This window comes from Nymphalis io, chromosome 4 (assembly GCF_905147045.1).
Source record: "Nymphalis io chromosome 4, ilAglIoxx1.1, whole genome shotgun sequence".
Taxonomy (NCBI): Eukaryota; Metazoa; Arthropoda; class Insecta; order Lepidoptera; family Nymphalidae; genus Nymphalis; species Nymphalis io.
Window position 1 is genome coordinate 7,667,668 of NC_065891.1, and position 12,529 is coordinate 7,680,196.

The following is a 12,529-nucleotide window of genomic DNA, read 5'->3' on the forward strand; positions in this document are numbered from 1 at the left end:
GGTCCAATGTGTAGCTGCATAAAGAACCAGTAATGGAAAATCCATGTGCTGATCAAATCTGCTAAGCCTTTAGGCCGTCTAGCCGAGTGTTTCGCTTTACACTTAGTTTAATATGTGAGATATTAAGGATCAGCCTAGACAAAACACCCGCACGTTCTATTGACGCCTATGTACTAATTTTAATTGAAAACATTATTAATACAGTTTTTAATGGTTGTACACACCAGTAATTCTTGAGTAAAACTCAAGAGCACTCAAATTTGTATTTCCGATTTTATGTTGTAGTAAAACACAAAACAACTTTATAAGCTTTGCAGCAATATCGATTAATGAAACTGGGTAGGTTTGGCGACGCGGTCGGGCGGGTGTGGATCACGGACTCTAAACACAAATCAACAGCGATTCTCCATTTGTTAGACACGGGAATGTAATTATGGCCGGAACACTTAGCGGGCGGCGCGGGGACTGCAGCGCACGTCATTCAAGCTTTTAGTTCTGCTCGACAACGATACTTACTTTGGAATGTTGGTGTATGCTCAAAAATACATTATTTTTTGATTGCTCGTCAAAATACGGTACCATATTTTATATTTAAATAATATTCTATAAAACATACTAATGTTTAATGTAAATAACATTTATAAACCGAGAATATAATAATGCCATTTCAATTTATGTAATGCTATTTACATTTTCAAGTCATTTAAATAAACTGGTTCTGTTTTAATTGCGAACATGAGATTGAGATGCCGATGATGCAATTTTGTGTATAGTGTAACCTATACTTTATATTTAAAGAAAACTACAATATTTACTATTAGTTTAAACTAAGCAGCAATATTATGTCGATATACAGGTCTATTAATTGGTTTCCACATGTTAGTTATTGTCACTAATAATAGTGTATGCAAATTAAAAGGTACGTTAACAGCGTGCGAGCTAAGGCAGAAGTGTTGAACCGGTGCCGTGACACGAGTTAAACTAAATTAATAAACTTGCAGCAGTCTCCGGCTTTATTAAAAAACACTCATTAAAGCAGAGAAAAAGTAGGTAAAGTCGCCGGCGGGGACAGCGCCGCTAATTGCGCCGCCTTTATTGCTTAAATAAAGTTTTAGTGGGATACACAAGTTTTAATTAAAAATGTGAGAATAGTTTTTAATAAAGGACGGACCCGGAGTGCGAATATTGCGAAACTTTAAGCGATACGCTTAGCTTACGGGAAGTCCGTTCATATTACATCTTGTGCTCGAACCTATTGACCGTAGGTTTGCCTTTGTCTTGAATGTAGTGCTTTAGTACAATTTATGCTTATTAAAGGTCAATGAGTAAAGCTATCGTAGGACATATTCTAGTTTGACGCTGGTTTCGATATATATTTAGTAAAGGTGTCATTTTTAAATTAAAAATATTTATGGCAAAAAATATTAAATTCTGGTATTTATTATTGTCTACTGTGATATCATTACCATGCATCAATATAAATGACAAATAGCACGAGTTACAAGAGAAACTAATAATGGTTGTGATTTACGCCCGCCCTTGTTATTACGACTCATGCGAAATGTAATTTCGGCATACTGCGTGTAGTGTGGCACGCACACATTGAACAGGCGAGTGTGCAATACGTTTAATAAAGGAGGGACGCGAAGTAAATCCTTCAATTTCGCCGGCACACAGCGGCGTATTCTCGTTAACCGTGGCAATAAGTTAAACGGGCGGGCGGGCCGGTGGGCCGGTGCCGCGCGGCCGCTGCGCCGCGCCGAGCCTTCGTCCGCTCCAGGAAATTAAAAAAGGTCTTGAGCCACAATGTCGAACCGCGGCCTTTCGCTGCCACGTATTCGCCATTGCTTTCGAGACACTAATTATCTCGTGTTACTTGAAATGGAAAAACGATTAGGTGACCAGTTACTGGATTTGGTAGTCGATAAAAGTATATAATGTTTAATTATTTTATTATTAAAGATCGATGTAGAATACAAAGTTCATATAGTTAGTATAATACATAATTTGTTGTAAAATGTTATATTTAAGTAACTGTAATAAAATACTTTCAATTTAATTTATAGATAGCTTTAAAAAACTAAAAAAATAATTTTCATTATTGTATGATTTTAGTGTAATATATTATCTCATACTAATATTTCATTTAGTTATTTTAATCAATCTTAGTTTGGAAGCAACTTAATTCAGAAAGATAGAGAAGAGAAAGAAGAAGAATAATGCTTCATATCGAGGTAATATAGGCTGGTAGTAATATCTCTAATAAAGAATACACACGTTCCCTTCCCGACTTGACTGCACTCCCAATTAGATGTTCGATGAAAGTGTAATCAGACGTTGGCCGGATCCGGGACGTAATTAAACGGCGCAGGCGAAGAGTGATTTATTAATAGAAAAGCTCGAGCCGTAATGAAATACTGAGCGGACAATGGCGGCAAGGGCGGCCCGCCCGGGGAAATTAAATTCTCAGAGACGTTGCTCGGACACTGGACATACACTTGCCGTTTCTTTGCGGCTACCGTTGACCACCGGTTGCTTAATAATGTACACTGCCCGCCAGCTATCGACTCTACTACTCGCAAACCTATCGTGGCTACCTATCGTGGGGACGTATGGACGAGCATAAATTTGTCGACGAGGGAATGTAAAGAAGATTGGTTTTCTACGGAAAAGGGTATGGAGAATGGGGTGGAATTGAATTTAGGCTGGTATTCACTAGCGATGGAATATTATAATCTTAGCGATTTGTAGAATGTTCATATGGAATAACACCTGCCTTTACATTTCTATAAGTAAACTAGATTTATATGATTAAAGGGTTCTTAAAAGGCAAACCGTTTATCAATGAATTAAAGAGCACACACCTGCAGACTGTTTCCTAAAGACTTTAAAGCTGTTGTTGGTGTACTTTTCAAATTAAAGCATTAAAGTGTTCCGACCCCATCATTATATTAGAGTGTTGTTCCATTCCACCCCGTATTCTGGCGCCCGCCCTTAGCACTGCGCCCGAACCACATTGTGTCGGCCTTCTTTCGGCTGTCGCTCGCGTTCGGCTCATTCCGCCGTGAGCTCCCGTTGAGAGTGGACGTGTAGTTTTGCCTCTTCTGAGCAGCAAACTTTACACGTGTTCGTTCATTAAAAATATTTACGATATTTTCTTAAAACTATCTATTGTAAAACATTTTAATAGACCGAGGCGATATCATTGTTAAGATTGACGGCTCGAGTGAGTTACTGCCCGCTGTTTAGACTTAATAATTCGGAAGCGATTGAGGCCATAAATCCTAATAAAAGTGACAATTGAAGTGGACAAGCAAAATTTGGTTTAGTGTTTTAATATCATAACTGTGAATTTGTTCTTCTGGATTTGAAAGATACGTTGAAAAAGATCACTTTAGTTAAAGTGTATATTTCATCGTAAGACAACTTCTGCAAAGGTAAGATTAATATTATTTTATTACATTCTAAGTGATAGAACATTAAATAATAATATTATAAAAGGTTTTTTTTAGCTATTTATAAGTATACAATATTTAATCGTTTTTAGAAAAAAGTGTTACTTATTCTGTTTATAAAACTATTGTTGTGTTTGTTTATTTAATATTATTTGCTCTTTCCTGAAAGTTTGTTTACGTTATTTTTTTTAAATATTATGTTATCTCTAGAGATTAGATCTTTTTGCTCTCGTTTGATTAAGGGATTTAGTTAAATGGAAGTAGCTAACTGCACTGTAATAGTTCTAAGCATGAAATTATTTTGCAACATGAATAAGCTTACTTTATTAACTTTCGGATGTATTTTTTTAAACACGTAAAATGTTATTTTTATATATAGAAGACATAAATCATATATATGTGTAAAAAAATCCACTGATCTACATATATTAATTTTGTAAACAAACATTTTACTATAATTGAAAAAAAAAGGAAAAATTAAAGTTTCTTGTATTAGAAGTAACCTGTAATTAGGAAAGGCATCCATTACAATCACAAAGATAAACTTATTTTATATCATTTTTTATTTATGTTTACGCGATTGTTCCTACGACAACAAATTAAACACGCGCACATAGGTAATCCTGTATGATTCGAGTTATTAATCATTGCCATTGAGCAGAACTGACGCAGTAATGAACAAATTTGCAATTATGCATTTAATAACCATATTTATATTGCTTATACCTTGTTTAATTTATTTATTTAAGTTTGTTGTAGATTGTTTTTTTCGATATATCTTTTTATTACTAAGAAAACGATGTAAATAAGTTAACATAGGTTACCTATTTTGTAAATGTTTTCTACCAAACAATAAGATTATTAAGAAATTTGAACCTTGAAATACCACGTAAGTTTCCTGCACCACGCAATGGAGCAGAGTAGTGGAACAGGCTTCAAAACAGTCTCTATAAGACGATGGAAGCTTTCTGTCCAGTAGTGGGATATTAACCGGTTGTCACTACTACGACTAAGTTATCAATTCTGAAGTATAAACAAAATGTATAAACGAAAACAATTTTGCCGTTAATCCAAAAAAAAAGGAATGGCAATTTATTATTTCGAATCAAATGAATGCTCATCAACATTATTAATAATTAAATAACTATCTAGGTATATGAAACAGTTAATTATGACATTATTATTTTATCACACGCTTTACATGAGCAGAACAAAAGAAAAAGCAACAAAGTACGTCTAGTGGATTAGTGACGTCGCATGCGCTCCCATGACCCCGCATAATGACTCGCCACGCCCGTCGCTTGTTATTTTAATTGTTGTGTCTTAATTAAACTTCGTTCTTAGACTCTTTCCCCTTCGACAACACTCAACAACAGCTGGAATCACTTAAACTCAACCTACTGCAGGACAAAGTATTTCGATCGCGTATTGAAGTTGTAGTTAAATAACGAGAATTTATTTCATTACGCCGAAATGTACATGCATCTCTTATAAGCAAGCACTTCAAATCGCCCAATAATCCAAATGTGACAACAAATAACAAAGATTTAATTAAAGTTCAGCTTATCATAAACTTAATGATGGAATTATAATTTACAATGATAACGTTTTTATCGATTATATATAAAGGAGTAATACCTACACATTATCTCCCTAACAAGATTAAGCTAATTAAACGGGCCCATCCTGTGTTTTAAAAAATAATCATTAATTAAACGGGCTATGTTTTAATTAATAATGATATAATTTATTAGTGTTCCAATTAATGAAGCGGTCGGTAATTCTAAACTATCGTCGAATTAAATTTAATTAAAATGTGGTATCAGCGCTATTAAAATGTATTGCATTTAGTCACCATTATTTTAATTGTTATAATATCAAATAATCTCGATTATAACAGAAGTATAACCACAAAATAAATTTATCGCTTTCAAAACATGTTTGAAATTTTTATGTTCTTAAATATAAGGCGTACAATATAATCAGGATTTTAAAAAAAATCGTGTTTTAATTGTGACTTTATTACATATTATTACTGTTAAATTATAGTATATTGTAATGCTATTCGAACACATTTGTAGATGATATTGTTTCCGAATCTACGAGACAATGAATCGTCCTAACGAAAGTTGTCGGTCGTGTTGTTTTCAATACGTATTCTATAAGTGCTAATATGGCTAGAATATTTAGAATTAATTATACAAACATTAACTAATTATGTTCCGTATTGTGTCCCAATTATAATTGATTCCATTAAGTAAGCTTTGGCTATAATTGAAAGTAGACAGTTTCTGCACAAGAGGGTAAGGTAATTACAAGATCCAATTTAGAATTGCCAACTCTACACTTTGCTGTTAGTTTGAAACAAAAGCTTAATTAATTAAGTCGAGAACAATTTAGTTTGGAGCCGTAATATTCTCAGCAATTACGCGAAATTCGATGTGTTTTGTAGTCGTCGGTAATTGCCGAGTCTCGGATCAGATTGTAACCGACACTAATACGGCACACATCCATTAATTAAACAGTGAACGCAAACATAGCTAATTGGAAAATCTAATAATTAATTAAGAAGCTTGAAACTGTCGCTAATTATAATTATTTTTAATTGGGTAGTATTCTAATTGGTTCGTTTTATTTGTATTTTAAAATAATAATTATAAAACATATACATCTATGTGGTATATATATCATAGATTAAATTAAGTACTATAAATAGAGTTTACATGATTTCCTATAACAATACAAAAAACATAATTTTTACTACCACTGTTAAGAGTTTTGCTACTAAGTATCGTTAGTCGATTAGTATAAACATACATACGTATATTAGTGTCATTGGTGTCAAATCTGGTAAAGGGTTAGTAGTCAATTTTAATGTATAGCCCGTGATAAATCAGCGGCAGTGTCAGTGAGATGGGATAGGTAGGCGCGAGTAACGAGACACATATCCGGCTGTATATTCCCAATTAGTGAGATGGCGAGCGCGGGAGCGAACGCGGACGGAGTTGCGGACGCGAGCGCGGATAGGATCCGCGGCTCGCTGGTCACCGCCGCCTGCGCGCGCTCGTTACTCTCCCGCCTCGTTACGAGAATTGTTTGTTCGAGTATGTAAAAATGTGTTTATTTGCACGTACGCTTCAGGCTAAAAAATATATGAAAAGACCCTTTTAAGACTTTTAATGATTTCCCGGCAAAGGGAAATTGGGTTAGTTATTTTCCCCAGGGTTGCCCCTCGTTAAGTTTTAATGGGGTAGCTAGCTACGACGTAATCAAACGTGCTTATTTAAGTTAACGACGTTTACAGGTTTGTATACTTTTTGTCAATAGAAGTTACTTAAAGAAGACTGCTCGTAGTTACGTCTTTGTTGTACACAAATAAAGTCTTTTATAAAAAGAGTGAAAATGTACGAATGACGCAAATAGCGATTTCTATGGAATCATTAATTAAGAGAGTTTTCAGCGTACAGCGCCTAAGGAACATGTTAATAAGTAACAAGCTAGAAACAGAAGAGTTTCCGGTGCGGGCAGTGCAAGTCCCTGTATAGGCAGAACGCCTAATTAATCTTCAGTAAAATGTCGACGTCGCTTGTTTTTGCCAGGAACTCAGCTCATTAGAGCGACGAAGCATGTTGATTACATTCTGTTGCGCTTATTAGCGCAAACTCTCATTAGGGGCCACTATTGTTGTAATTAAACAAGCATCAACGTTTTCGATCGAAACCCTCATATCGACGCGAAATCGCCCCTATCTAATTGTAATACTGCGTCAAGAGGCTCAAGTCGTGACTGGCGATAGAGCTGTGTGAATTTAATTAACAACTCAATACTTACGCAGAATGCAGGGGGAGTTCTTGTGTTGTCTGACATAATTCTATTGTTATCTATGGTATAAAAAACTGAGGTTTGTTTAGAAACAAGTTACACAATTACGCGAACGTACTTGCTTCCGGGCTCTGGCGGTACGTTGTCGACGGGTGTGAGTTTAATTGGAAGACGAGAGCCGGCGGCGCGACTCGGCGTGGCAGTAGCTACCTCCCTAACACTTCTAATTGGCTCGCCAGCACTAACAGGAGTGCTTTTCTCTAAAATGTTCGTTCATCGTCATTACTTATAATAGGGTCTCGGTACTTGACTACACCTGTCCTATTAAATCTGTGTTTACACAGCTTTAAAAATTCATAATCGAACTGATATGTAAGCGAACAAAGAATATCTTAAAAATATAAAAGATCGTGTTTGTCTTCAATTCTTTTACATTATTTTAGTCATTGTTAATAGTATTAATTATGATTTACCTAGATACGTTATATAGAAGATAACAAGTAAGTTTAGCGTGTTCCTAACGAAATAGGTACTATAAAAAAAAATTACATGCATGATATAAACAAAGATCTTGTGATAATTGTCTGTACTTAAAACAGTTTATTACGATTTATTTTGTACCTACACATTTGTCAGAGTTAATTGCCCCGTTTATATTCTTGGTAATATCTATCTGTGTCAGCATTTGATCAGAATTGATTGGCTATAATATGTTTTGATTGTCGCCTCACGTTTGTTGCGCGTGCGCTGATACGACGGAACGGCTGTAAACATTGCTTTAATTGCTTATTGAGATAAATGTATTTGAATAACAATCGATTGCATTTATAAGATCTCAAGTAGAATTAGTTCTAACTTCAATTTTAAGTAATGTATGCTTATATGTAACTAATAAAATGTTATGTTAATAAAACATAGACTACATATACACTTTTATTGAAAGTTACACGACGAAATGTTGGCTTTTGTGTCAAAGGCCACGATGAGCAGCGGAAACAAACAATTCATGGAATCGAAGAGATTAAAGTATAAAGAGCAATATTTACACTCCATGAAACGTAGAACATGAATAAGAGTGAGAATAGCCATTTGTAAAACTGGAATGGCTTGTGAAGACTGCGTCCGATGCACGATGTACGAGTACGTGCATCGGTCTATCGAGAACGGCGCGTCGAGGCACACTTCACAGTCCGGATATGAGCGGCTATTTAATTTCCGCGCCGCCAATGATCGTTTGTGTGCCTAGTTGTATATCAATTTTTAAATTTCTGATCTCGTTCGTTGCATGTAATATTATTTGATATATTTATAACTAGTTATGCAGAATAATATCTTATTTATTATGTATTATGAGTTATCAGGCTAAACAGTTTTTTGTACTTTTACAAATATAATAACAAATATATTTATTTGAATAATAAATAAAAACTAACTTCAGATATTTGCCTTAATGTATGCTTCAGATAAAAACAATGTCTAATACTAATGAAATTAAGCTGGGGCCGTCTTGACGCTGTACTGAGCCCAATGCAAGAATAATCATCAATATCGATTCACAAACAAAACAAATATCCATTAATATGTTATATACTGCCGAGAGACACCTCCTTTTTGTAAGTTACAAAGCATGCAAAAATTAAACACCTGTAAATGTCCTTAACTGCTGGGCTAAGGGCTCCTCTCTCTGTGGTAGATTTTCATGCGCCACATGCAGATTTCCTCAGGATTTTTTCTATCACCGCAGAGCACGAGATGAATTACACATTGATACAAATTAAGCACTTAAAAATATATTATATTACTTGCCCGGACACGAACTCTGAATCATCGGTGATTTTTACGTATTCTAACCACTGCTATCTCTGCTCATATAAGCAGACAAATTACTACAAATATAACATTTTTACAATTGAAATTCAACTAAGTGTGCAACAGATAGACGGCAGTTCGTTACACGCTAATCCGCAAGTCAGTGGTAATATATGATTCAGTTGAGGCGGCATGATTCAATCGTATTGCACGCCCCGCGGCGGATTTAATTAGTGCTAAGTGAATCGTCGAATGATTCACTACACCAGCGCTTTAAACATCTTCTGAAAGTTTATGCAATTATTGCATGATGAGATTTATTTTGCTTAGTTCTTGGAGAAAGTGCATGTTCATATTTTACCTTTGATTTATTTATTGCTGCAAAATTAATTTGTCATTTATAGCCGTTTAGTTATTCATCGTTTATCACTATCATTTGATTAGAAATTGAGTAATGAAATGCTAGTATATATTATTGGGTACATAATTTGCTGTAATATATGTTTCTTATTTATATATTTTAATAAAGAAAAAACTTAGTTTCGAATGGGATTCAATAACTATGATGGAGCGGAATATGTTAGTACCGAATACAACATTCGCAAACATGATTTTGTTTACGTCTGATCGATGATCTTATTATCGTCATCAGATATTATATGTACAAAAAACGATAAAATAAAAATAAAATATAAATTAAAACAACGCAATATTATTATAAGGCTTCCATTAAAAGTGTATTTATAGATTATTATTCGTGACACGTCAGATAAGCATTGAATCAACTTTTTAATGAAAGTAATTTTACACCGCCAACAGTCAAACATATTGAGTACATATCGCGAACATTCGGTCCTAGTAGTTATTGCATAATAGAGAGAAATTTATATTCGCATTGAAATATTTTATTTTTAATATTATACTTTATTGTTCAATACTACTTTGGAAGTACCTATTTTATTTATATATCGTAAGTTTCGCATTTAAATATCAAATCCATAAAGTTTTATTGCTATTGTAACATTGCGACTGCTGCTTCGCTGACCTTTATTGGCCTCAAATAAACATTAGGTTACTGTTTATATTCTTGGTAATGGTTATTTAAATGAGAAGACCTATTTAATTAGATGTACGTATAGTACATGTTATGTAAATAATGTATTCTAATTCTACGAATATACATTTTTTAAATTTATATATATATATGTAAACGATTTAATAGTTGACTTTGATGTAATAACAATCATAGTGGAATTTAAATATATAAATTATAGATTTTCTGTTTTATATATTACGATAAGTAGAATACTTATTAATTATGGGGGTAAAAAATACGTTCTACTGTAATTATTTTAATAGATTCAAAGCTTTTGCGCGAAAACACTAAGACAAGAGAGCGGCAATTAGGGCAGGTCGCGCACGTCGGGTTCACGTTTGCACACCACGATGTTCCCGCATCGCTCGCTCTGCAAGTCGTCAACAAAATATATTGCTTGCTCTTTACATTATATCTCTAAGATGCAGTAAAAATAATACAGAAAGTGAAAAGTTACTTAGTATGACAGTATCTAGTTATTGTAACTGTAGAGTAATGCCTCTCATTTGTAACGTTCTTATTACGAGATTTTTGATTTCATAACTACAGTAGAAGTAGGTAGAAACAAAGTTAAGTAAATATCTTCTTAGAAGGAGTTTACTTGAATAAGTTACATAAAATAATTATTTTATACTAAAAAAAAGTATCTAAATAAAATTTTCTTCAACACATCTTATAGAGTGCATTTCACTATAAGTATTAGATTTCTTTGCAGATTCCCGCCAAGCAGCCGGGACGATCTGTCTTATGCGATAATAATCTAAAGGGTGGCTAACAAATATAAAGTCAATGTTTACCTTCTAACCACTCAAATATATTGTTTAAATATTTTGATACGATGCGGTGGAATATCTTCAGTATTAGATGTTTTCGTATAATTTGAGGGTCTGCATATATTATAGATTTGAAATAATATATAAATTGAATAAAATCTTTGAGCAGTCCAGTCTAGGTGTCTAGTGGATAAAAAAAACCTTATGTCATTGGTAGCTTTCTGTCATCAATTATTCTACCGCCAAATTGTTACTTTGTATCGCGTTGTTCCGATTTGAAGGTTGTGTAAGCCAATGAAACAACTAACACAGCTTAGATCTCTGGATTAAATGGCTTACAGAATAGTTTATATTTCTTTAACAAGAATGTCTATGTGCGAGGAATACCCCTCTTCATCAAATAGGTGATTAACTCGTCTCTTTTTCAATTTGAACAATCTCTTTTTTTTGAAAATGTTAATGTATGTTAATTCACATACATTAAATTAAAATATTATTATAAAGAAGTATTCAACAACAAGATCACTATTAAAATAAAAGTTGTTCAGAATTTATTTTAATTTATATGACTTTTAAATCAACGTCTATAATAAATAACCATTTCTAAGTGGTATTTAAATCTCGTTAATGTCACATTCATTACTCGTAATTGATAATAAATTTTCTTTAAATATTGGCAAAGAATTAAAATTACACATTGTAGGATTACTCAAAGGCAAACAACGATTGTTATCATTGATTGTGCTGCACGACTTAATGTTATGGGTTAGTTCTGATACTGGTCTGTCGCGTATGCTTTGTAGAGCTACAGTAAGTTTTTCTATTTATAGATTGCCATTGAAATGTGATACAATTTTATATAGATATAAAAGGAAATATTACAAACGAAATCAAAATACAAAACGAAAATACTTTAATTCTTAGCTGATGCCAAAGTAAATTAACAGTATGAGTTAGATGAATTATTTAAATCACGCAATATAATAATCGAACAAGCGATGTATCAATAATAATTGGATACACAATACTTTCTTGCGAAACTTTAAGGTAGTCTTATGTTTTGAGTGACAAATCCAATTTTATTCTCGACTGGCCTCCCGCCGCCCCCCGCGGACCGATCAAGCCTTATCCAAATTGGATCTTGAATAATAAAGAATCGGGCCGATTGGATTTTATTCCTTAAATTCAATTAGCACACGAGGGTCGTGTGTGTGACTGCAGACGAAAGATAGAGAACATTATCGTATTAAAAGGGATCGTAGGGTTTTGTTATGTTGGAAGGGAGATTTACCCCATAGTAATACAAGCTTATTATAATTTCATGGCTGTCATAATTTTATTTTTAAATTTTGTTTCAATTTTTTAAATAAATATTAAAAGTTTTGTTCTTTTTATGTTTAATGTTGTTGGCGAAAATTAAGTTAAAATGAACCTATTTATTATATTAAAACAAATTTCATGCTCAAAATATTTTTAACTAACGCTTTGTGATAAAGCATATATATAATTATGTGTGTTTTTAATTATCTGAAATGATAAATAGCTAATAATCTTGTTTAGTATAAAAGCGTTAG

The 12,529-nt window shown here is 33.4% G+C and overlaps 1 protein-coding gene across 1 annotated transcript in view; it reads left to right on the top strand.

The window, feature by feature from the left end:
* The first annotated feature begins 3,070 nt into the window (after positions 1-3,070).
* The window catches only part of LOC126768214 (LIM domain only protein 3-like), a 32,911-nt gene continuing 23,452 nt past the window's right edge, over positions 3,071-12,529 (top strand). The window contains exon 1 of the mRNA XM_050486184.1: positions 3,071-3,437. The gene's annotated coding sequence lies outside the window, so the exon portion shown is untranslated. The remainder of the gene's footprint in view (positions 3,438-12,529) is intronic.